The sequence below is a fragment of the Canis lupus genome, chromosome 4 (assembly GCF_048164855.1).
Source record: "Canis lupus baileyi chromosome 4, mCanLup2.hap1, whole genome shotgun sequence".
In the NCBI taxonomy this organism is placed as follows: domain Eukaryota; kingdom Metazoa; phylum Chordata; class Mammalia; order Carnivora; family Canidae; genus Canis; species Canis lupus.
The window spans coordinates 19,712,622-19,737,443 of record NC_132841.1 but is presented as its reverse complement, the minus strand read 5'-3'; the positions used below and the strand labels follow the sequence as shown (position 1 = coordinate 19,737,443).

General features: G+C 35.9%; 1 protein-coding gene across 8 annotated transcripts in view; it reads left to right on the top strand.

The window, feature by feature from the left end:
- Window positions 1-24,822, top strand: part of CTNNA3 (catenin alpha 3) — a 1,664,912-nt gene that overhangs the window by 5,660 nt on the left and 1,634,430 nt on the right. The window contains exon 1 of one of the 8 annotated variants that reach the window (XM_072823258.1): window positions 13,541-13,668. The exons of the other annotated variants lie outside the window; for them this stretch is intronic. The gene's annotated coding sequence lies outside the window, so the exon portion shown is untranslated. Of the gene's footprint in view, window positions 1-13,540; window positions 13,669-24,822 lie in introns of those variants that run through there. 8 annotated transcript variants of the gene reach the window in all.

Genomic DNA, 24,822 nt, shown 5'->3' with positions numbered 1-24,822 from the left:
CACTGATGATATTCTTTCAAAATTTTCACTTTTGGGGCAGCCCGGGTGGCTCAGCAGTTTAGCGCCACCTTCAGCCCAGGGCATGACCCTGGAGACCCAGGATCAAGTCCCACGTCAGGCTCACTGCATGGAACCTGCTTTTCCCTCTGCCTGTGTCTCTGCCTCTCTCTCTCTCTGTCTCTCATGAATAAATAAATAAAATCTTAAAAATTTTTTTTTTCACTTTTGACAGTCTGATAGGTAAAAATGATATCTTGTTCTTTTGATTTGCATTTAATTAATTATGAGTAATGTGTAATTTAAAACTAATTATTAGTCCATTGTATTTTTTAACATAAATTGCCTTTTTGCATTCTTTGTCCATTTTCTTTCCATAGTAAATTAAACAAATTAACCTTTTTTTGTCTGTTTAGTGCATTGTATTTCTCCCCAATTTGTTGTTTGTTTTTTGACTTTTATGTTTTATTTTTAAATAATGCAGAAAATAAAATATTTTTGTTTTCAAAATTTTAGACCTCTTTATGACTTCTGGATTTTGTGTTTCCTTTATTTTTTTAATTTTTAAAATTTATTTAAGATTTTATTTATTTGAGAAAAAGAGAGAACATGAGCAGTGTGGGGGACGGAAGGGCAGAGGGAGAGGGGCTTAGCAGGGAGTCTGACCTGGGGTTTGATCCTTGGACCTGAGAATGTGATCTAAGCCCAAGGCAGATGCTTAACTGACTGAGCCACCCAGGTGTCCCTTTTGTGTTTCCTTTAAATGACTTTTTGCTTTAACTAGTATGCATAAATGTATTACAGATAATTTCCCTTATATTTTCTTTCAGAATTTTAGTTTTTGCTACATCTGGAGTTGGTTTTGAGCAAAGGAATGAGGCTAGGAGTCAGTTTTATGTTAAGTTTTCATCCAAATGTTTATTCATTTGATCCAATATGATTTAAGAATAACTCTTTTCCCTGCTAATTTAATACCTTCTTTATCATGAGCTAAATTTATAATTAGTCTGTTTTCCAACCTTCTTTTCTGTTACAGTAATATTTGTACCTAATTTTTATCTAATTCTTATTTTTTTGTAAAAGATTTTATTTGTCAGAGAGAGAGATTGAGAGAGAGAGAAAGAGAGTGTGCATGAGCACACAAGCAGAGGGAGTGGCAGGTAAAGGGAGAAGCAGGATCCTCACCAAGCAAGGAGCTTGATGTGGGACTCAGTCCCAGGACCTTGGGATCATGACCTGAACTGAAGGCAGATGCTTAACCGACTGAGCCACCTAGACATCCCCAGTCCTTACTTTTTAAATAATTTCACTTCATGACATGTTTTAATACCTGGAAGGATTAATTCTCTCTTACTTTCCACCCCCGCCCCCAAGATTTTCCTAGATATGATCACATAATGTTCATTTCTAGATGAATTTTAGTGTAACGTTTTATCTGGTGGTTGGACACAGCTGACATTCAGATGGTCTTTTGAGACCCAGATCCTAGGCTGGTTATTTTGGATTTGCCTCTTTGACCAGATGTGTTCAGGCCAGAACTGTACCACCATCCAGCTTGTATGCTTAAAAAAAATCTTATAAAAATATTCTTTTAAACTGAATTAGTTAAATTTACACATTTATTTTTAGTTTTAACAAAGAGTGCCTTAGCTACAGTTCTTTACTGCAGCCAAGAGTCTACAGAGTTTCATAAATGATATTAGATAGTTCGTGGATTCTCTAGGAGACCCAGAGACACAGCCAAAGATGAAGCAACAGGGAAATTGTCCAACTGTACCTGAGAGACAGTCCTGCAGATGTGCTAGCTTCCACCATTCTGGATTCTTGGGCTGGACACCAGAAGCCCCACCACAGCTTTCCCAGGAGCTGTCTGATGCCTGTGGCCTTTTAAAATCTCACCCAAGCTGTATTTGGTTTTTGAAATCTAGGGGAGTAAAGCTGGGCCAGAGCTGGAAGGGATGTTAGCAAACCTATAGCATCTGCCATAGAGGATTGTGCAACGAAAGTAAATCTTCCTCCTGCCCTGACCCCAAAAACTGCCATTAGTTTCTGCTGCAAATTAAAACAAAGGTTAATGTACCATTATATATCGGTACATATACATTCACTCTTTATCAGAGCTGCCACTTGGTTGAATTTAACCAATTTATTGCCCTGTGCTATGCCGGAATACTTTTAATGTTATTTCTGTTTATCAGTTGAAGACTGTTATTCCCTAGTAAGGCCATACAAATGGTTAAAATATGAAGTACTTTTGTATCCCTTCTCATCACTACTAGTAGCCTTCCTCTACTTGGCCTCTTGTCTGGGACCTTCCTTAGACCCAGCAATGAAAAGATTAGCAGTTGGCACAAAAGGCGCCTTCTAAGACTCAGTTGTAGGCTAAGCTCTGGTTGGGACCTGAGCCATGCTGTTGGTTAAATATTTTTAGTATCTTCCCACTGATAGGCAAATGATGTCCAATTGGATTTTGTATATTTCTAAGGCTTTTTCCTGACCCTCTGGTCAGGAAATATGTGACAACTTATTTAGTCCCTAATTGGCGCACATTTTTAGGTTGTTTCTAGCTTTTTGGTTACCACAAACAATACTGCAGTCCTTGACATGCATCTTTATACACATGTTGAGATTTCCAAAAGTAGCATTGCTTTATCTAAGAATGACTTTGTGCATATAAAATTTTATGCATATCAGTGTGGCTTCAAGAGAGGTTTTATTGATATATACTCAGACCAACAGTAAATGAGACAGCTTATATTTCTTTATCTTGTGAAAGATTTCAGAAGATATTTTAAAAATGTTTTAATGAAACTAATTTACCCTCTTAAGTAATTATATAAGAAAAAAGAAAAGAAAATTAAATCACATTTGTATGAGTGGCTCTTAACAAAACTATACCAAGATATCATTAGATCATTGGTCTCTTCTAATTAAAATTTTGATACTGTGTTAAAATTTTCTGGGGACCAATATCAAATTTACTGGTTTTAATTTTTAGAATCTACCTTTCTGATATATGGGACATTTGTCAGTTCTCAACACCGTGATTACTCAAAGATGCAAACAATAATTCTGTGATGATATATGCAAAATTTTCACTGCTCTGTAATATAGTGGTTCTTAACCCAGGGTCCTTTTTACTCCCCGGGGGACATTTGGCAATGTCTGGAGACATTTTTGGTTATCACAAGTGGGAGGCTGGTACTAATGGCATTTAGTGGGTAGAGGCCAGGGATGCTGTTAAACATCCTACAACACACAGGACAGCCTCCACAACAAAGAATTATCCAGCCCAAAATGTCATTAGTGCTGAGAGTGAGAACCCTACTGGAATAGAGGACACCTGGAAATGAACATTGATCTAAACAGTTACACAGTCCTTCATTGTCTTTTGTCTTGTTTATCAATTTATTCTCAAGACTGTTGGCACAATCTTTCTGCTGTAAAGAGCATTCTCCTTGGTAGACAGGATGAAAGCAAATGCAAAATACTGTGATTTTCCTTCCTCTCTATTCTTTGTCAATATCATGACAAATGGGCATTGTACCTTTCTCATCGTTCTTTCTCAAGTACATCCTAAAGGTTTTGTATTGTTTTGAATATTTTTTTTAAGGATTTTATTTATTCATAGAGACACACAGAGAGAGGCAGAGACCCAGGCAGAGGGAGAAGCAGGCTCCATACAGGAAGCCTGACATGGGACTCGATCCCAGGTCTCCAGGATCACACTGCAGGGCTGCAGGCGGCGCTAAACCGCTGTGCCACTGGGGCTGCCCCTGTTTTGAATATTTTTCATGTCTCTGCTCATCCTAGGTTTAGTCCACTTTGTAAATAAACCAATACCATACTGATGTTCATTCTTACCTTTATTTTCTTCCTTCTTCTCTTATATGTCCTTTAAAAAATCTCAGCTCTTCAGAAAGCTCTTTCTATACCACATTGAGTTATATTTACGTATGTTCTTTCCTGTATTTTCGTCATATAATTGCAGTAGTGGGCTTTATTTTTTGAGCTATCTTTCATTTTAGAATCTCTGACTCTGGAACATCCTTACATTTTCTCTGAACTGCTAAACAATCTAAGATACTTGTCTTATTTGCTTTGTGTTTTCTTCCTTGGCTCTAATGGACTCTAAGGTGATATGTTCAGTTTTCCCCAAGGTTCCTGTCACTTTCACTTCACTAACATATTTCTCTTTGTTGGTAAGAATTAAGTCTAGGGCAGAAGTTCCATTCCTTGCTTCTTATGCTCTTTGAATGATCAAGTTGCTTATAGAGAGGCAGCAGATGAAGGAGAGGAGTGATTTCTCCAATTGTGATTTTTAAAATTAATTTATTGTCTTTTTGGTTTTGCTGATTTTTAGAAGTTTTAAATCTTTGCTAGGTCTCTTTTTATTTGACCTCTAACTTGAGTCAGTTTTCTTTTCATTTTATTTTGTCTCTACATCACTTCTGTTCTAGAATTTATGTGTTTGGGTATTTCACTGAGAGCACAGTGTAGATATATTCTAAATTTTGTTTTGAGGATAATTTCCCTTGGTATCTTTTATTTTTTTTAAATTTCCTTATTTATTTATTTATTTATTTATTTATTTATTTATTTATTTATTCATGAGAGACACAGGGAGAGAGGCAGAGACACAGGCAGAGGGAGGAGCAGGCTCCATACAGGAAGCCTGACATGGGACTCGATCCCAGGTCTCCAGGATCACACTGCAGGGCTGCAGGCGGCGCTAAACCGCTGCGCCACTGGGGCTGCCCTCCCTTGGTATCTTTAAGACATTGTCTTACTCCTATGTTATATACTCTTTTAATCTTGGATTTTTTTTCTGTCTGCTTATTTTTGAAAGATGAGATTTATTTGGTGTTTGTCATAAGGGAGATATGTATATCTTCTTCGAGCTTCATCACTATAAACTTTCAAGTACAGAATTTCTCACTTAAATTTTAAATCTCATCTTTCTTAAATCTCCGTACATTTCTGGGCTACAGGAGGTACATATCCACTGGGCAACTATTACTCCTATTATTTGGTCCTCTACTTGGAGGTGAATTTAACCCTGGATAATTTAAAGCAATTAAATTAGATTCATTTAGACTCCTTTTTCTAAAAGAGATGCATAAAACCTCATCTCTAGAATATCCTTCTGCCATTGTTTTTCTTGTGTCTTTGCCCCTCCTGTTGGGGCTGTCATATCTCAGGGCACCATATGTCATTCTTCCTTTGTCTCCTTGTATCCCATATTGCATTTCTGGGAACTAAGATCTTCCAGCAGAGTGTATTTAGAGATGTATTGCTGGGAGGTAACCAGGAATCACATTTGGCTATCTAAAAATCAGCTCCTGTGCAGTAATGGGGTCAAGAACTGTTTTTTTTTTTGGTTGGCTCTGTCAGCCTCAGTTCTCTGATAGGATGTCAGGATGTGAGCTTCTGGCTCTGTGGCTGCTTTAAATTGAGGTACAAGAGAGTTTTAGTTGCCCCTCCCCACAATTTGTCCCATTCATGAAATATGGAAATTAGAGTGACCAGATTTAGCAAAATACAAGACACACAGTTAGATTTGAATTTCAGGTAAACAAGCAGTATTTTTTTAAAGTATAAATATGTCTCAAATATTGCATACTTATGCTGGAAAACCATTCATTGTTTATCTGAAATTCAAAGTTAACTGGGAATTTTGTATTTTTATTCAGCAACCATAAGGTTCCCCCAGTGTTTGCAGATCATTATGAGATATTTATCCTTTTGTGTCTAAGGTACTGGTGTAAGAGGGTCTTTTTCTGATTTGATAAAGTTGTCCTTTCCAGTCTTCCTTCACCTGCAGGGCTGGTCAAAACTGGAGGACTGGAGAAATTTGTAAAGAGTCCGGGGGCCTTCAGAGAGGAAAAGAATGAAGACTTCTTTCTTTTAGAGTGTATTCATTATAGAAACTTCTTAATGGGTTGAGCTGGTCCTGGGTAAGAAAGGACTTGGTAAGAAAGAACATTAGAGACCTTACACTAAGAATGCTTTTTGTGGCCTGCATGACCTGGTGGGAGAGGCTGTTTGGGCTTGTGGGTGATGAAGCAGAAGGAGGCAGAAGGCCTTCCTGACTCAACCACTGTGTTTGGTAAATTGAAGCTCTAAGCATGGATGTCATTCCATACCTCTGAGAGAGCAAGCTGGTTCTTTCTTGAAGAATCACTGTGGCCAATGTTAGTAATTGTAACAGCAAAGGCAAGAATGCAGCAGGCGAAAAGGTCACACTGGACTCCAGGGGATCAATTTTCGTCAGTGAAGTGTGTGCTGGAAGCAGAACTCTAGCAGCTTTCAGCAGGGCCCATCTGTATTCTAATCCTATTCTCTAGTTTTCTGTCTCTGAGATATGGGGGTCAAGAGACTCCTGGAGTTCTTGAACAATTTGAGGGATTAGAGAGATACTGGATTCCCTGTCAGTCTGGCAATTGGGAAGTAGTTTTAGTTTGTATTTTTCCACTTGCCCTTCTGTATTTTTGTTGTTGCCATGGGAAGAACATGCTCCCGGTAGCCTACTTGTCCAAGGAGGACGAGAAACATGTAGAACAGATTTGGATTCCAAAACTGGATCTTGGAGTAAGCCCAGCCAGGCCCGTCGTGGATTAGCCAACCTAACCACCAGCCAACCTAAAAATGCACAAGAGAGAATAAATGTTGTTTTGTGCCACTGAGCTGTAGGGTGTTTTGTCATATGGTATTAATATGGAAATTGCAACTCATAGATCATTAAACAAAAATGATTTAGTGAAAGATTTTATAAAGAATTCTTAAAAAGTTAATAAGGAAAAGAACAATAGAGAAATAGGTTAATGATAAGGGAAAAAGTAATTCAGAGAAGAGAATATTGGAATGACCAGTAAATAAATGAAAAGATATTTAGCTTGTTTCACTAGTTACTAGGTAAATACAGATTAAAATAATGATGGAGCACCTTATACTTATTATATTGGTAGAAATTAATGTATGGTAATCACCTGGTATCTGTAAAGATGTGAAGAAGATGGAACTTTCATATACAGATGGTGGAATGTTTATGGATACAAAGAGACACATATTAAGCAGGGAGAGGGTATTTTCAAGGACTATTACTGGCAAATGAATTATCTGTAGAATATATAGGGAATTCTTAGAAATCAGTGAGGAAAAACAGGCAGCCTGTGAGAAAAAGGGGTAAAAAGTACTGGTAAGCAGTTCACAGAAGGGATACTTGAATGGCTGGCTCGTCAGCCCAAAACAGATCACCAGTGACATTGGTAGTCAAAAATGCAATTAAGTTAAAACAACAATCAGATCCACTTTTGTACTTCTTGTGTTGGCAGGAGTTGAAATGTCATACAATATCTTGTGCTGGGGAGGAGATGGGAACACGTGAACCAACATATTCTGCTGGTGGTGTTGTTTTGAAAGACCAATTTGGTAATATTTGTTGAAATTAAATGCTCAAATGCATTCTGACCCAGAAATTCTACTTTGAATTTTATTAGTCTGCTAGGGCTGCCATAACAAAGTATCAAAGACTGGTTAAACAGTAGAAATTTATTTTTTTGTAGTCTAAAGGCTAAAAGTCCAAGGTCAAGGTGTTGGCAAGTTTGGGGTCTCTCTACTTGGCTTATCAATGGCTATCTTCTTGCAATAACATGATTATCCCCCTTTGGGTGTCTGTCCTAATCTCTTTTTGTAAGGACATCAATCCTATTGGATTAGGCCCCACCCCAGTGGCCTCATATTAACTTAATCACATCTTCTAAGGCTCTAGTTCTAGATACAGTCGTACTCTAAAGAATAGAGAGTCAGAATTACAGACATGAATTTTGGGGAGGATGCACTTCAGCCCATAATAGAGTGTATGCATTAGAGGGACTCTTGCATATCTATACAAAGAAGCATGTATGAGAATGTCTATTATAGTGTTGTTTCCCATAGCAAAGAGTTGGATAGTACCTGAATGTTCTTGAATAGGGATATGGACAGATAAATATGCTATAAATACATCTGATAGAATTCTACACGTGGAAAATAAAGTAAATCAATTATATTAATTGGGAACTAATTTTTCTCAAATAACAAGGAGTCTGTAGGTTCAGAGCTGATGACATCAAGGACCTGAGCTCTTTCTGTACTTTTGCTCTGTCATCTTTCCTTCTTAGCTTTGCATCATATCCAGGCATCATATCCGAGACAGAAGGAGGGGAGAAGGGTCATAGCAACATTATCTGATTCCCTTTTTATAGGGAAAGAAAAAGCTTTGCCAGAAGACATCTCAGCAGAGGTCTATCTGCTATACCTTGTTGGCATGCTATTCTCACATGCCATTCTGAGATGCAGAGAAGTCTGGGAAATCTAATGTCCTGCCTCCAAAGCTATGAAAGGCAAGGGAGACTTGTGTTGCTTATGCAAACCTGTAGTGTTTAACACATATATGTAGTTCAACATGATAGACCATGAAAGCATAATGTTGGGACAGGAAGAGACAGAGACACAGACAGGCAGAAACATAAAAACAGAGAGGGGGAGAGAGAGAGACAGAAACACAGAGAGAGAGAGCAATGGAAAGAGAGAGAGAGATGTAGAGAGAAGAAGTCCAACACTGTGAAAATTTGAGAGTCCATACACACATTAAGCTATATATCATTGTAAACATGTACATCAGAAGAGTTATAGAAAGTTGATTAGGAAGGTAACCATTAACTATTATACAGTGGATACCTGTAGGAAGGGAGGAGTGGAATGGAACTGAAGCAAGGGATATAGAATATGACTACAAAAAATAAAATAAAACAGGCTTTTCATAGACTAGTTCCATCAGTTGAACTTTATCTGTGGAGCATGATTAATTGTGTCAACCTAATTCTGTGGTCGTAAGATCCAGGACAAAGAAGGCTGGGATGGTTTGGGGCATGAATGTGTGAGTAACTCAGACTGTTGGGCATGGTTATTAATATTTAGAGTTGCAGAAATGTGAATCACTATGCTTATGATGGAGTTTAATTATTTTACCCTCCTCTGTGATAAGCCTTATTCTTTTCAGTACAATTGGAGGCTTGATAGGAATGTTGGTATAGTTTAAGCTTAGTGAATATAGCAGGTGTTCTTTGGACAATTTAGGGATATTATGAGTCTTGCAAAATTGATTGTCTTTGTACATATATTTCTTTTGCTCTACAATGCAAAATTAGTATATTTGACTTTTAGAGAGCCAGTGGGGGACATGAGTAAAATAAACATGTCCTCTTGGTAGTGAAATCCACCATTCTCTAGTTTTCTGTTATTATCTTTGGAAGCAGAGTGGGAGAAAGGATTTCCTTCCCCTTGCTCTAATGCAGCCTCAGCCAGTGATGCTGTCTGCTTTGGAATGAAGTGTCCTGGCCCAATTCCATAAGTCTTACATGGGAACAAGACACTAGAGGTTTCTATTTTTTACTTATTGTTGTTCTTTTGCTTTTAGTTCAGTATTCTGTCCTTTCACCATCCCGTGTCTAATTCTCTAAATAGATCCTTTATTAATATGTGTTAATGTACTCTTCTTTTTTTTTTTATTTAGCATTTGTTACAACTTTGGAAGCAGAGCTTAAGCTCTTTCATTTTGGAATATGTTTCCTTATTACCTAATTATAAATTACCGTCATGGACGGGGTAGATGACTTCCCTTGGTGAAATGGATTCAATTTGCTAAATAAAAATGCGTAGACTTAATGATTCTTCATCCATTTTGACATCAGATAGGCAATTTGTTTGCTATCTCTCACAGCAGCCTTCTAAGACTCAATGGCATTTTGCTTTGGAAAAGTAAAATTCCACAAAAAGGGAAGTATCTTCCACATAATAACAATAATCAGTGATTATTTAACACTGTGCATAGCACTCCATTAGATTCTGTGACTAATTAAAAAAAAAGATTTTATTTATTCATGAGAGACACAGAGAGAGAGAGGCAGAGACACAGGCAGAGGGAGAGGCAGGCTCCCTGTGAGAAGCCTGATGCAAGACTTGATCCCAGGACCCCGGGATCATGACCTGAGCCGAAGGCAGACGCTCAACCACTGAGCCACCCAGGTGTCCCTGTGGCTAATTTTTATAAGCAGTTCTTCATAGCAACATTGTAGGTCTCATTTCACAACATGGGAAAAACAGAATAAAAGTGATCAACATAGACATCAGCAAGCAAAGTAGACCTTGAATTTGAACCTGGTTTTCTCATGTTTCTGCTTGTTCTTTTCATTTCTCACCTTCTCTTCCTATTCCTAGTGGGCACTTGTTTTGCAAAGTACTATCCTTGGCTGCCTTATCTTCCTCTTCTCTGAACCTTGGAAGAACTCATTTAGTCTCATGGTTTAGGGCATAACATGGATGCATAGTTATCATATCTCTTTTTCTAAGCTTAATATTTCTCCTGAGCTTCAAGATTCTGCATTTCAGGTGCCCATTCGATATTACCCATTTTTGCACATGCCACTTAGACCTCAGACTCATCCTACCTAATGTGTGTCGGAGTCAGAGCTTTCTCATTGGTGTGAATATTATCTGTTATGAGCCCACTGCAGTAGTTTAGGGAATTAGTAAGTAGCTTTCAATATAAAATGAAATATATAAAAAAACTCACAGAAAATAAAATATATAAAAAGTGTATTGAAAATTCAAATAGAACATAAAATGTATGGAGGCATTTTGCTAAAAGTAAAAAGGATTATTTTAAAGGATTATTTTAAAGTATCTATTCACTAGTTATTCAGTGTCCCCCTGCTGCATGCATTGTTGCTGAAAAGATTTTTTTAGCCACAAATAGAATTGCGGCTAACAAGGCCTTTAGATGTAGGTTCCTAAGGCACTCAGGGAAACCAAAAATTGCTGATTGAAACATACTTCAGGGGAGCCTGTGTCAGGAACCAAACTCACAGTTGGAAAGTAAAGTGGTTAGATGAAATTAGGTAGTTAGATGAAAACAAAAGTGTCAGTTATCTGTATATTCTAAAATTGGATGTTTTTAGATTTTTTTTTTTGGATTGGCAAAAATGACAAGTGAATTACTTGCAAAACTGACTTTTCAGTTTTCTTATGGAGGCATAGCTTTTAAGTTAATTTGAGAAGTAATTCTAAGTATCTCTTTTATATTATAGGGAATGTATCAGTTCAGAAAATTAAAGATACAAAATTTCCTGGAAGAACCCATAGCAGTTGAAGAGATGTTATACTTTATTTCCAAGTATAAAAGATGATTTTTACATGGCTACCATTAGTTATTATATGAGGAAAGAAACTGCCCCATTCAGTTACTAAAAATGATTTTATAGAGTAAGGAACTCAGCAGTTGCTTTCATTATCAGAAACAGAATTTTCTTTTTCTTTAAATTTTATTTATTTATGATAGTCACACACACAGAGAGAGAGAGAGAGAAAGAGAGGCAGAGACACAGGCAGAGGGAGAAGCAGGCTCCATGCACCGGGAGCCCGACGTGGGATTCGATCCCGGGTCTCCAGGATCGCGCCCTGGGCCAAAGGCAGGCGCCAAACCACTGCGCCACCCAGGGATCCCAGAATTTTCTTTTAAAGGAAAAGAAACTATAATTTCCTATTTTGAATGACAATTGAGGAAGAGAATGATTATTTCTTTTTTCTTTGTAAAATTTAATACTTGGGCATATAGCATGTATCATTAGTGGTAAGTCCAGGAGCATGAAAAGAGAGATCACTCTTTGAGCCTTTAAATCTGTTTTATTTTTACCAAGTTAACTTAGTAAACTTAATGTTTGTGACAATAGCTTAAGAGAAGCATAGAAAATTTTTATTTTCAGTCAAGATAAATTTGTGGTAGTTAATGATTTTGGCTATTTAGATTATAAAATCTTTATTTTTAGAGTAGGCAAATCAATGTTCATGCTATTCCAAATTGAATTTGTAAAATAAGAATTTGTAGCTTGTATGAAGACATTGTTAGTCGTAACATTGTATGCTCATGAGAAATATAATAATGTTGTGATAACAGGAACCCTGTCTTCTAAAGTTAGCCTGTGGCTCCTAATATATAATGGACAAATAGCAAATACCAAACAAAGCATTTAGAAAATATTAAACAGTTTACAACTGTATATGTAAATTTGAAGAGAAATTATTTTGTATTATAGTGTAGTTTTATTTTCTTCGGCATTTGTTTTAGATTTTCTAAAGGAATCTTTATGTAAAATTTTTGTTTCTTTGCTTGCTTCCTCCCCCCTCCCCGCCCCGAAAAATCTAGGATTGTGGAAGTCATTTTGATCATTGAACCAAATTCTGCTACTTCTTAGCCTTTCTTTCACTACCATTTGGATGGTAGTGAGCTGGGAGAGGAAGAAATAATGGTACTTTGTCAGAGATGAGAAGTACTAAACATTAACATGGGCTATGTGAAAATCAAACATATATGGAAGAATAAAATGGGATATTTCTAAACACATTTAATAAGGAAGGTTGAGATGGTGTGTCCCAGTTTGTAGTTCAAGTATAAAAATAAATGTCATTGGAGGCAATATTGCGGACTTTCTGAATCAAGTGATACCCTCTGCTGGCTAAATTAGGGATTGCGTTTAAAAATGAGTAGCCCCCCCCCCTTTTTTTTTTCCTAATAGGAATGATTGCTATAAAAAAGGATTGAGCAATGCAGAGTATTGTGAAATAATATAGGAAAAATTATGTATGTGAAGAGTGAAGCCAGTGTATCACTTAAATAAATATTTTCTGAAGTGAAACTAATATGGAAATAGCCATTATTGAAATGTCCTAATCTTTTGATCTACTTTTTTTTTTTTTTTTTAAGATTTTATTTATTTGAGAGAGAGTGTGAGCCAGTGGGAGAACACGTGCAGGGGGAGGGGCAGAAGAAGAGGGAGAGAGAAACAGATTCCCTGCTGAGCAAGAGTGCAGGGCAGGGCTGGATCCCAGAAGCCTGGGAGCATGACTTGAGCCAAAGGCAGTCACTTAACTGACTGAGCCCCCCAGGTGCCCCTTTTGATCTATTTTTTAACCACAGAAGTAGACCATAAGAAAGGAACACAGCAGGGGGCAAACTACTGGGCTTTCCTACCCCTATTTCTGGTAGTAACTCTGACATTTAATTTACTTTCATCGGTTAAATTACTTCGCAAGAGTGATTGGCAAAAATATGAATCAGAACTACTTTTCTCCAGGTACCCTGACTTAATTTCTGTTTAAAATAATTGAAATATTCTTAAGTCATTTAGAAGTTTGAGAAGTTCCAGGAGGTATCATATAGCGTGTCTGTTTCACATTTTTTCTTTCAAATAAAAATTTTAAAGCTGCTTTGGAATTTACAATATTTTGGGAACGTAATGCACACAAAAGTTATGTTTAAAAGCTTATACTGGACAATATATCATTATTTCATTGCAGATTTGAAAAATATAATTTTAAGTCTGATTCTGCTGTTTGATGTCGGTCTTCATTAGTGTATTGCTTTAAGAGCACCCATCCCCCCTTTCTGCTTGAGCCACTGTGTCCTGTCAGTCATCCTGAAATACACTAGGGTGCTTGTCAGGCTGTTTGCTTACAGATGCATCATAAGCCAAATTGTGAGCTGTAATAGTGGCACTGAATTTCTAAGTACAAGAAATTGCTTAGACAATTGACTTAGTATCTGTGTATGGGCAATACTCTGTCCTGCATTAGGTGAGTGAAGTGTCAAACTTTTTAAGATCAAATTTTGCTGTGTAAGGCAAATCCTATAATTATAGATTATCTGTTGCTTGGTTAGATAACTTTGGGGGAAATAAAAGGACATTATTTCTATAAAATGGAATGAATAGAAGCTACTCGGCTATGCATTTTTGCTTTTATAACTAATTTTTCTCATAATAACACTAAACTCTAAACTATTTTATGAAAGCTCCAATTTTATAAATGCCTACTTTTTCAAATAGATTAGGAGGCATTTCAGATTCAGATAAAAATATGATTCTTTTAGACGTTTTTTCTTTCACAACAACTCAGGCGGACTCAATTGAGCAGAGGCTCAGTTCTGCTATTTGGAGTGTTTATTAGTGATTTTAAAAATAGCGCTAAAATGAATGCTCGTGTGCCAATGCCCAAAATATAGTAGTGTTACATCAGAGCATTTAAAAATTCTTGCTGTGTAACTGAGCTATTACTATTTGAGTAACCATATATGCAAGGAACTGGAAGCTTTACATTCTTTACACATTAAAGTTGTGTAGCAAGCAGTTTCTTTATTTGTGCAAACAATTTAATTTCTGTCATTGGCCTCTAAACTTAACTTGAGCATGGATGTTTTTCCTGTATTTTTTGTATGTAGCCTTTAATATCTTCAAACAACATTGATAAAAGCAAAAAGGAAGGAACTTGGATTTTGATAGTTCCATGTTCAATATAGTAGAGAGTAGTTGAGAGGCAGCAAGGAGTTAAGTTTTAAGGCTTTATCTAATGTAAACAAGAAAAGATTGCTTTTGCAGATACATGGAATGATGATTTATTTATTCCTTCTTCTAGAAAGGATTTAAGGTGACTTACAAGGCTATATGAAACTCAAGATAGCACAAATTAAAAGTGGAGTGAAAGAAGAAAGGAAAACAAGCATAAGAATGTAAAACAGAGTCAAGAATAAGGCAAAAAACGCAGTAGTTTTGACTATGGTTTTATGACACTTGTGTATTACAGATTGATTGGAGAGAAAATTCAGGGTTACGGAAATCTTATGCGGGTATTTCATGCAAACCAGCTGTCTTCCTTACTGCAGGTGGCAGTTCAGAGTGAACAGAGTATGTTGGACAGTGAATATTAAATACGCTTTAAATGTCACTGTGTTTTGGTGGGAAAAAAGTGGAGAACTGCTGCCCTTTTAACCCACACACTGATTTATGTGGGCATAAGTATGGCTCCAAGTTTCTAGGAGCAGAAAAAGATTCGGTCTGTCACTCAATTCAGGAGAAAGATTCAAGAGGCTTACGTTTTTAGAAACACCAAGAATTTATCTAAATAAGGTAAAATATTTACATATTAAAACAGACATGATCAAGCCAATGTTTAAAGTAAAATATATTTGGCAATTTTGTGTGAGTCTATGAATCTTGTCCTAGTATTTTTTTTAATAGATTTTTTTAAATAGATTGTTTTAAATGAGATTAGCTACTTTCATTCCTTTCACTCTTTCAATTTAGTGATAAATTTAACCTGAATTTCAACTTAGGTCAAAATTAACTGAATCAATCTAACTGGGAAATAAGTTTTTCATTAGGAGGAAGAAGTTCAGAGACAGAACTTCTTAATGTTCTTTGATCTTTAAATACTCAAAATACAAAATACAACTCAAAATACAAATACTCAAAATATAGTTGGAGACCCTGGGCTCCGTACTGCACACCATACTAAACCCAGCTTGTATAAGTGAACAAGCTTGCAAACTCATTGCTATTACCTAGCAGTACTGAAAAAGAACATAAATGTAGTAGTTAAAATTTTGCTAAGTATCTTTACTGATATCATCATAAATTAACATGTTGAGTCAGGGACAATCATTTCGCTCTTTAAAAAAATTCTGTTGTTAAAAAATAAGGTAAATAAATGATAATTTTTTAAGGCACAGTGAAAAGACAGAAAATACTCAAAGCTTTTGTTTTTATAGTTTTGTACTATAAACATATATGCTAGTTTGAGGTAGTTATTTCAAGAAAAAATTATAAATCGTACACATACCACATCAGGTACACAGGATGACATTGAGGACAAATGGACAATAAACAGGCTTGCAGGCTATGAAGCAAATATTATTAGGAAGTTAAAGAGGGTCAGGGCATCTCGATGGCTCAGTCAGTCAAGTGGCCAACTCTTGGTTTTGGCTTAGGTCATCGTCTCAGTGTTGTGAGATTGAGCCTTGCGTCAGGCTCCAAGCTCAGCATGTAGTCTACTTGAGATTCTCTCTCCCTCTCCCTCTGCCTCTTCTGCTTCTCTCTCTCTCTTAAATAAATAAATAAAAAGTGTTAAAAAGAAAAGAAGTTAAAGAGGTTAGGCATTAAATAAACTGAGTAATGTACCAGAGAAGTTGAGAATGTCCTGTAAGTATAATCATGTAACTTATTTTGTCTGATTCGTTCACTTAGCATAATGCCTTTGAGAGATATACATGTTGTTGCCTTTATCAGTAGTTTGCTTTTTCCTTGCATGCAATGTGATGGTATGATTGCATTACAAAGTTGTTTTGTCATTTGTTGATGGAAATTTGAGGTTTCAAGTTTTTGACTATTATGAATAAGGCTATCATGAATATTTGTGAATAGACCTCTAAGTGGGCATATGTTTTCATTTTTCTTGGGGAAATATCTAAATAATGTAATTGCTAGATCATAGAGTGGGTATATGTTTAACTTTGTAGGAAACTACCACTTTTTGTTTTCACTAGCAATGTGTGGGATTTCAAGTTGCTTCTCATCTTTACTAGCTTGGGTATTGATAGTCTTTTTAATTTAATCCAATTTAAAAAATATTTTATTTATTTATTTGAGAGAGAGAGAGAGGAGAACACAAGTGGGTGAAGGGGCAGAGGAGGAAGGAGAAGCATACTCTCTACTGAGCAGGGAGCTTGTTGCAGGGCTGGATCCCAGGACCTGGAATAAGGACCTGAGTTGAAGGCAGATGCCCAACCGACTAAGCCACCCAGGCTCCCCTGTTGTCTTTTTAATTTTAGTCATTCTAGTAGGTGTATAGTAGTATATATTGTGGCTTTAATTTGCATTTCTCTAGTGACTGATGATATTGAACATTTTTCATGTGCTTAATTACCATTTATTTATCTTCTTTGGTGAAGTGTCTTTTCTTTCTTTTTTTTTTTTTTTAAGAGTTTATTTCCTTATTAATGAGAGGCATACACAGCAAGGCAGAAACATAGGCAGAGGGAGAAGCAGGCTCCCTGCGGAAAGCCCGATGAGGGACTCAATCCCAGGACCGTGGGATCATGTCCAGAGCCAAAGGCAGACACTCAACCACTGAGCCACCCAGGCTCCCATGAAGTGTCTTTTCAAATGTTTTGTCCATTTTGAGAAATTGAGTTGTTTTTCATTTAATTATTGATTTCTAAGGATTCTTCATATTTTCTGTATATAAGACTTTTATCATATATGAGTTTTAAAAATACTGTGATCAGTCTATGGCTTACCTTTTCATTTTCCTAACACTGTCTTTTAAAGAGCAACAGTTTTAAATTTTGCTGATGAAGTCCAATTTATCAGTATTTTCTTTTATGGATCATGCTTTTGGTGTTGCGCTTTAGAAACCTTTGCTTAACCCAAGGTTACAAAGGTTTTCTCCTATGTTTTCTTTAAGAAGTTTGATAGCTTTGTCTTATCTTGAGCTCTATGATCTATTTCAAGTAAATTTTCATATATGGTGTAAAGAAAGGGTTGAGGTTCCTGTTTTATGTAGGATGTCCAATTATTTCAGCACCATTGTTGAAAAAACTGTCTTTCCTCCAGTGCACTATGTTGGCACCTTTGTTGAAAATAAATCGTCCATGTTAATCTTGTGTCTAATATTTGAGGATTTAAGAAAACATAATCATCATATTATTATGCCCAATAAAATTAACAGTAACCCTTTAATATCAAATAACCTGTCTGTCCAATTTTAATTGTTTAAAATGTATTTTTATAGTAGGATTTTAGAATCAGAATTCAGGTTTGACACATTTTGTATGGTTGTTAATAAGTTATATCTTTTAATTTCTAATAGCTTTCCCTCTTTTCTGTATTATCTATGAGTTGAAGAAACTAAGTCATTTTGTCTTACAGTATTTCTCACATTCTGGATTTGGGTGATTGCAGCATTTGATGTCGCTTAACACATTCCTCCTTCCAGTAAAGTGGTGGTTAGATCTGCACAAGGCTCGATTAGATTTAGTTTTAACTCTTTTGGCAAGAATGCTGTATAGATGATGTGATGTACTTCCTATTGTGTCATGTCAGGAAGCATGGAATCTGGATTGTGTCACTTTTGGTGAGGTTAAGTTTGATCAGCATGTTTAGGCTCTGTAAGCCTGATTCTCAAAGTTCACTATTAATCCTTCATCTAATAATTATAGCTTTTATTGATGATCATTTTCTAGATCTATTATTTTTTTAAAGGGTAGTAAATGGTGATTTTAGCATTCTGTAATTCTTCCTTAGGTTTATTGGTTGAGATTATTCTATAAAGAATTTTAGAATATTCCTCTCAAGTATAGTTCATGACAGAAAAATCAGGGAAACACTTGATTATTTCCCATTCTTTATCAATTTTCAGAGGAATAGGATGGTGTCCTATCAACTTTGAAAGGTGGCTAGTGAGTTTTTGTTTTTTGAGTTGATATTTATATATGTTTTTATGTATTGCAATCTTTATTCTTTTGATCCCCAAATTTTCCACTTTTGGCCAGTGAGAATCCCTTTAAATTGGATCCTGAACCTCTTGACAAATCCAAGTGGTTTTTGTGTTCTAGCATAAGAAGATGTTTTAGGCTGATTTTATATATTTCCTGCCCCAGATCTTCAACCAGTCTTCCTATTGAGTGGCCTAGGTCCTTTTAGTGGGAAATAGTATTTAGGGAACACAGTTTATGCACAGGGTTGCTATTGCCACTGCCACTGTCTATTTATTTATTTATTTATTTAATATTTTATTTATTCACTCATGAGGGTCATAGAAAAAAGCAGAGACACAGACAGAGGGAGAGGCAGACACCCCACAGAGAGCCCAATGTGGGACTCTATCCCCAGACCCCGGGATCAGGCCCTGAGACAAAGGCAGATGCCCAACCGCTGAGCCACCCAGGCGTCCCTGCCTTTTTATTTTGTGAGCAGAGCTAGGAAATAGATATTTTTGGGGAAGAGAGAAATATATAAATAAGATCATACTGATAATTTCAATTCAGTGTAAGATCACAGGTTTTCATGTAAATTTTCTGATTTTATATTTGTATCTCTTTTTTTTATGCTAGAATTTTTATTTCCTAATAGCATGAATTATTTGCTTTATCTTAATGTGTGTATGTACATACATAAATTTATATGTGTATGAATGTGTACATATATGTAGTAAGAATTTATAAGACTATAATACATGTATTTAATAAGAATACTAAATGCAGTTTAAGATTACTTTGCCATTCTTTTTGTCTTAGAGGATATCCCTGTAGGGATTAGAGTAAAAATATTGTGTTTTGAAGTTACTTGAAATCAATTGCAATGAATTGCTTTGGGCATACATTAGTTTTTATTTTTGGAGTAGATATCTAGAAGTGAGATTGCTGTACCCACCTCCCTGCTGGTAACCATCTGTTTGTTCTCTATAGTTAAGAGTATGTTTCTTGGTTTGTTTCTCTTTCTTTCTTTTTTTTCTTTGCTTGTTTGTTATTTTTCTTAACTTCCACATGTGAGTGAAATCACATGGTAGTTGTCTTTCTTTGACTGACTTATTTCACTTAGCATTATACTCTCTAGCTCCATCCACATTGTTGTAAATAGTAAGATTCTGTTCTTTTTGATGGCTGAATAATATTCTGATGTGTGTAAGTGTGTGTGTGTACACCTTCTTTATCCATTCATCTGTTGATGGACAATTGGCCTGTTTCCGTAATTTGGCTACTGTAAATAATGCTGCAGTAAACATGGGGATGCATGTGTCTCTTTGAATTAGTTGGGTAAAATGAAGTTTTTTTGGTAAATACCCAGTAGTGAGATTACTGGATTGTGGAGTAGCCCTATTTTTAACTTTCTGAAGAAACTTTATATTGTTTTTCATAGTGATTCCACCAGTTTGAATTCCTACCAACTCCTACATCCTTGCCAACACTTGTTGTTTCTTGTATTTTTGATTTTAGCCATTTTGACAGGTGTGAGGTGACATCTCATTGTGGTCTTGATTTGTATTTCCCTGATGATGAGGGATGTTGAACATTTTTTCATGTGTCTGTTGGCAATCTGTATGTCTTCTGCCTATTTTTAAATTGGATTTTCTTTTGTGTGTGTATTGAGTTATATCAGTTCTTTATTTTGGATACTAATCCTTTATCAGATATGCCATTTGCAAACATTTTAACCCATTCCATAGGTTTCCTTTTAGCTTTGTTGATGGTTTTCTTTGCCATGCAGGAACTTTTTATTTTGATGTAGTCCTAGTAGTTTATTTTTGCTTTTTGTTTCCTGTGCGTTAGGAGACATAAACAATGTTGCTATGGCCAAGATCAGAGAAATTATTGCTTGTGCTCTTTGCAAAGATTTTTATGGTTTCAAGTCTCACATTTAGGTGTTTAATTCATTTTGAGTTTATTTTTGTGTATGGTATAAGAAATTGGCTCAGTTACATTCTTTTGCATATAGCTGTCCAGTTTTCTCACTATTTGTCAAAGAGACTCTTTTTCCCATTGGATTTTCTTTCCTGCTTTGTTGAAGACTAATTGACCGTATAATTGTGGTTTTATTTCTGGATTTTCTACTCTGTTCCATTGATCTATGTACCTATTTTTGTGCCAGTACCATATTGTTTTGATTACTACAGCTTTGCAATATAAATTGAAGTCTGGAATTGTGATACTTCCAGTTTTGTTTTCTTTTTTCTTTTTCAAGATTACTTTGGCTATTCAGGGTCTTTTGTGGCTCCATACAAATTTTAGGATTGTTAGTTCTATGAAACATGCCATTGGTATTTTGATAGGGATAGTATTAAATGTATAGATTGTTTTGGGTGGTATAGACATTTTAATAATATCTGTTCTTCCAACCCATGGGCATGGAATGTCTTTCCATTTCTTTGTATCATGTTGAATTTCTTTCATCAGTGTTTTTTAAAAAAGATTTTATTTATTTATTTATATTTATTTATTTATTTGAAAGAGAGAGAGAGATAAAAAAGATTTTATTTATTTATTTATTTATTTATTTATTTATTTATTTATTTATTTAAAAGAGAGAAAGAGAGAGAGAAGGAGAGAAAGAGAATGAACAGAAGGAGAGGGAGAAGCAGACTCCCTGCTGAGCAGGAAGCCCAACATGGAGCTCAATCCCAGAACCCTGGGATCATGACCTGAGCTGAAGAATGATGCTTAACTGACTGAGTGACCCAGGTGCCCTCATCAGTGTTTATATTATAGTTTTCAGAGTACAGGTCTTCCACCTCTTTTTCACCTAACTTTATCCTAGATATTTTATTGTTTTTGGTGCAATTGTAAATGGAGTGGTTTTCTTTTCTTTTTTCTTTTTTTTGTATACTTTTTTATTGGAGTTTGATGGAGTGTTTTTTTTTAAATTTCTCTTTCTGCTGCATCATTATTGGCATATAGGAATGCAACAGATTCTACGCATTGATTCTGTAGTTATGACTTTACTGAATCATTTATCAGTTCTAGTAGTTTTTTGGTGGAGTCTTTTGAGTTTTCTTTCTTTTTTTTTTTTTGGGTTTTCTTTATAGAGTATCATGTCATCTGCAAATAGTGAAAGTTTTTCTTCTTCCTTCGTGATTTGAGTGCCTTTTATGTCTTTCTGTTATCTGATTGCTGAGGCTAAGACTTCCAGTACTATGCTAAATAGTAATAGTGAGAGTGCACATCCCTATCTTGTTCTTGACCTCTCAGTTTTTCCCCATCAAGGTTGATGTTAGTGGTGGATTTTTCATAGATAGCCTTTATTATGTCAAGGTATGTTTCCTGTAGACCTACTTTGTTGAGAGTTTTTGTCATGAATAGATGTTGTACTTTTCAAATGCTTTTTCTGCATCTATTGATCATATGGTTCTTATCCTTTCTTTTATTAATGTGGTATATCATATTGATTGATTTATGAGTATTGAACCACCCTTGCATCCCAAGAATAAATCACACTTGATTGTAGTGTATGCTTTTTAAAATGTGTTGTTGGATACGGTTTACTAGTTTTTGTTGAAGGTTTTTCCATCTATGTTCATCAGAGATATCAGCCTGTAGTTCTCTGTATTTTTTTTTCTTTGTGGTGTCTTTATCTGGTTTTGATATGGCCTCATAGAATGAATTTGGAAGTTTTCCTTCATTTTCTATGTTTTAGAATAGTTTGAGAAGAATAGGTATAACTCTTTTAATATTTGGTAAAATTTGCCTGTGAAAGCAAATTTGGTCCTGGAGTTGTTTGTTGGAAGTGTTTTGATTACTGATTACATTTTGTTACTGTTAATTGGTCTGTTCAAATTTTCTATTCTTCCTGCTTAAGTTTGGTAGATTTTATGTTTCTAGGAATTTATCCATTTCTTCTGGATTGTCTAATTTGTTGGCATTTAATTTTTCATAATATTCTGTTACAATTGTCTGAATTTCTGTGCTGTTGGTTGTTACTTCTCTTTGATTTGTGATTTGAGTCCTCTCTCTTTCTCTTTCTCTCTCTCTTTCTCTCTCTTTTTAAAGGTCTGGCTAGTGGTTAATCATATTTGTTGATCTTGAAAAGAACCAGCTCCTAGTTTTGTTGATCTGTTCTATTGTTTTATTTATTTATTTATTTATTTTAGTTTCCATATCATTTATTTCTGCCCTGATCTTTATTATTTCCTTCCTTCTGCTGGCATTTGGTTTTGTTTGTTCTTTTCTAGTTCCCTTTTAGGTGTAAGGTTAGGTTGTTTGAGATTTTTCATGTTTCTTGAGATAGGCCTGTATGGCTATAAAATTCCCTCTTAGAATGCTTTTTGCTGCATCCTTAAGATTTTGGACCATTGTGTTTTCATTTTCATGTGTTTCCATGTACTTATTAACTTCTTTGATTTCCTGGTTGATCCATTCATTGTTTAGTAGCATGTTATTTACTCCATGTATTTGTGCCAGATTTTTTCTTACGGTTGATTTCTAGTTTCATAGCATTGTGGTCAGGAAACATAATAGTATGACTGATATTTTTGAATTGGTTGAGATTTGTTTTGTGGGACTAATATGTGATCCATTCTGAAGGATGTTACATGTGTAATTGAGAAGAATGTGTATTCTGCTGTTTTAGGATGGAATGTTCTGAATATATCTGTTAAATCCATCTGGCCCAGTGTGTCATTGAAAGCCATCATTTCCTTGTTGATTTTCTGTTTGGATGATCTGTCCATTGATATAAGTGAGATATAAAGTGCCCTACTATTGTTATATTAATATCAATTATTTCCTTTATGTTTGTTATTAATTGTTTTATAGATTTGGGTGCTCCCATGTTGGGTACATAAATATTTACAATTGCTATGTCTTCTTGTTGGATTGCCCCCTTTATTATTATATCATGTCTTTCCTTCTTTGTCTCTTGTTACAGTCTTTGTTTTAAAGTCTATTTTGTCTGATGTAAGTATTACTATCCTGGCTTTCTTTTGACATCCATTTGCGTGGCAAAATCCTTTAAGTATAGGCTATCAGCGTTACAAACTAGTGATTCAGCATTTTTTCTTTCCTTCACTCTGCTGGGTGTCTCGCAGTTCCCTCGGCTAGGTGGGGTGGGCTTAGTCATAGACAGAAGTAGCATGTCATCATGCTAATCCTGCCCTACCATCCCTGTGTTTCTGTAGTCTCAAAGGGTCTTTATAGGGATATCCCCCTTTGATCCTAGATCTATCCATGCCCTACATCTTAATACTCTAATCAAAGGATGAGTAGACAGGAATTTCAGGGTTCTGGCACTTTTAGGGAAAATTATTTACTACTGAGATGTGTATAGGCTCTTGCCCTTTCTTTCTTTCTTTCTTTTTTTTTTTAGATTTTATTTATTTATTCATGAGAGAGAAAGAGACAGAGAGAGAGAGAGAGAGAGAGAGAGGCAGAGACACAGGCAGAGGGAGAAGCAGGCTCCATGCAAGGAGCCTGATGTGGGACTCGATCCCCGGTCTGCAGGATCAGGCCCTAGACTGAAGGTGGCGCTAAACCGCTGAGCCACCCGGGCTGCGGTTTGTTGACAACAAATCTTGAAATTTGTTCAAGATTTCACTATATTTCTTTCTTTGTAATTTGGGGTACTGACAAGTTTCCTTGAGTATAATGGTTTTAACTTAATTTTTTTCTCTTCTATTAGTTTTGATGGAAGGAAGTGATATAAACATTCATTTACTCTACCATATAGTATAAGAAATCCTATGAGTTGGTAGGATGATGATGATAATTCTCTTAGAGATCTTTATAGGATACAGAGATAAGGAAGCATTACTTATTTCTGTTATGGTGTGTGTGTGTGTGTGTGTGTGTGTGTGATATAGAGAGGATTGTTTGAGTTGAAGTTGAATGATGAATAAGTATTTGTCAAGTGGCTGTTGGAGAGGGGCACTTTAGGCAGAGGGAGCAGAGTGAATAAAAGTTTAGGGGCATAAACCAGTATGATCCATTCAGAGAATTTCAAATTGTCTAGCATGGATGGCGTACAGGGAAGAGGAGGATCAAAGGGGGTGAGAAAGCTAGAGACATGGGACAGACCAAATTGCCTTCAGTCATTCAGTGAAATCTGAATTTTATTGTGTCAAAATGGAGAATCATTGAAAGTTTCAAGCAGGGATTTAGTGTAACATTATCTTATTTTATATAGATCACTTAAGGAATAATTTGAAGGATGAATTGGAGGTTGTCAAAAGCCAGAAGGGAGACCAGTTAGGGTATCATTATGAAGTCTAAATCAGTTTAAAGAGGGTATGAGAGCGGCCTGGGTAGCTCAGCAGTTTAGCGCTGCCTTCAGCCCAGGGCCTGATCCTGGAGACCCGGGATCGAGTCCCATGTCAGACTCCCTGCATGGAGCCTGCTTCTCCCTTTGCCTGTGTCTCTGCCTCTCTCTCTCTCTCCCTCTGTGTCTCTCATTAATAAATAAATAAAAT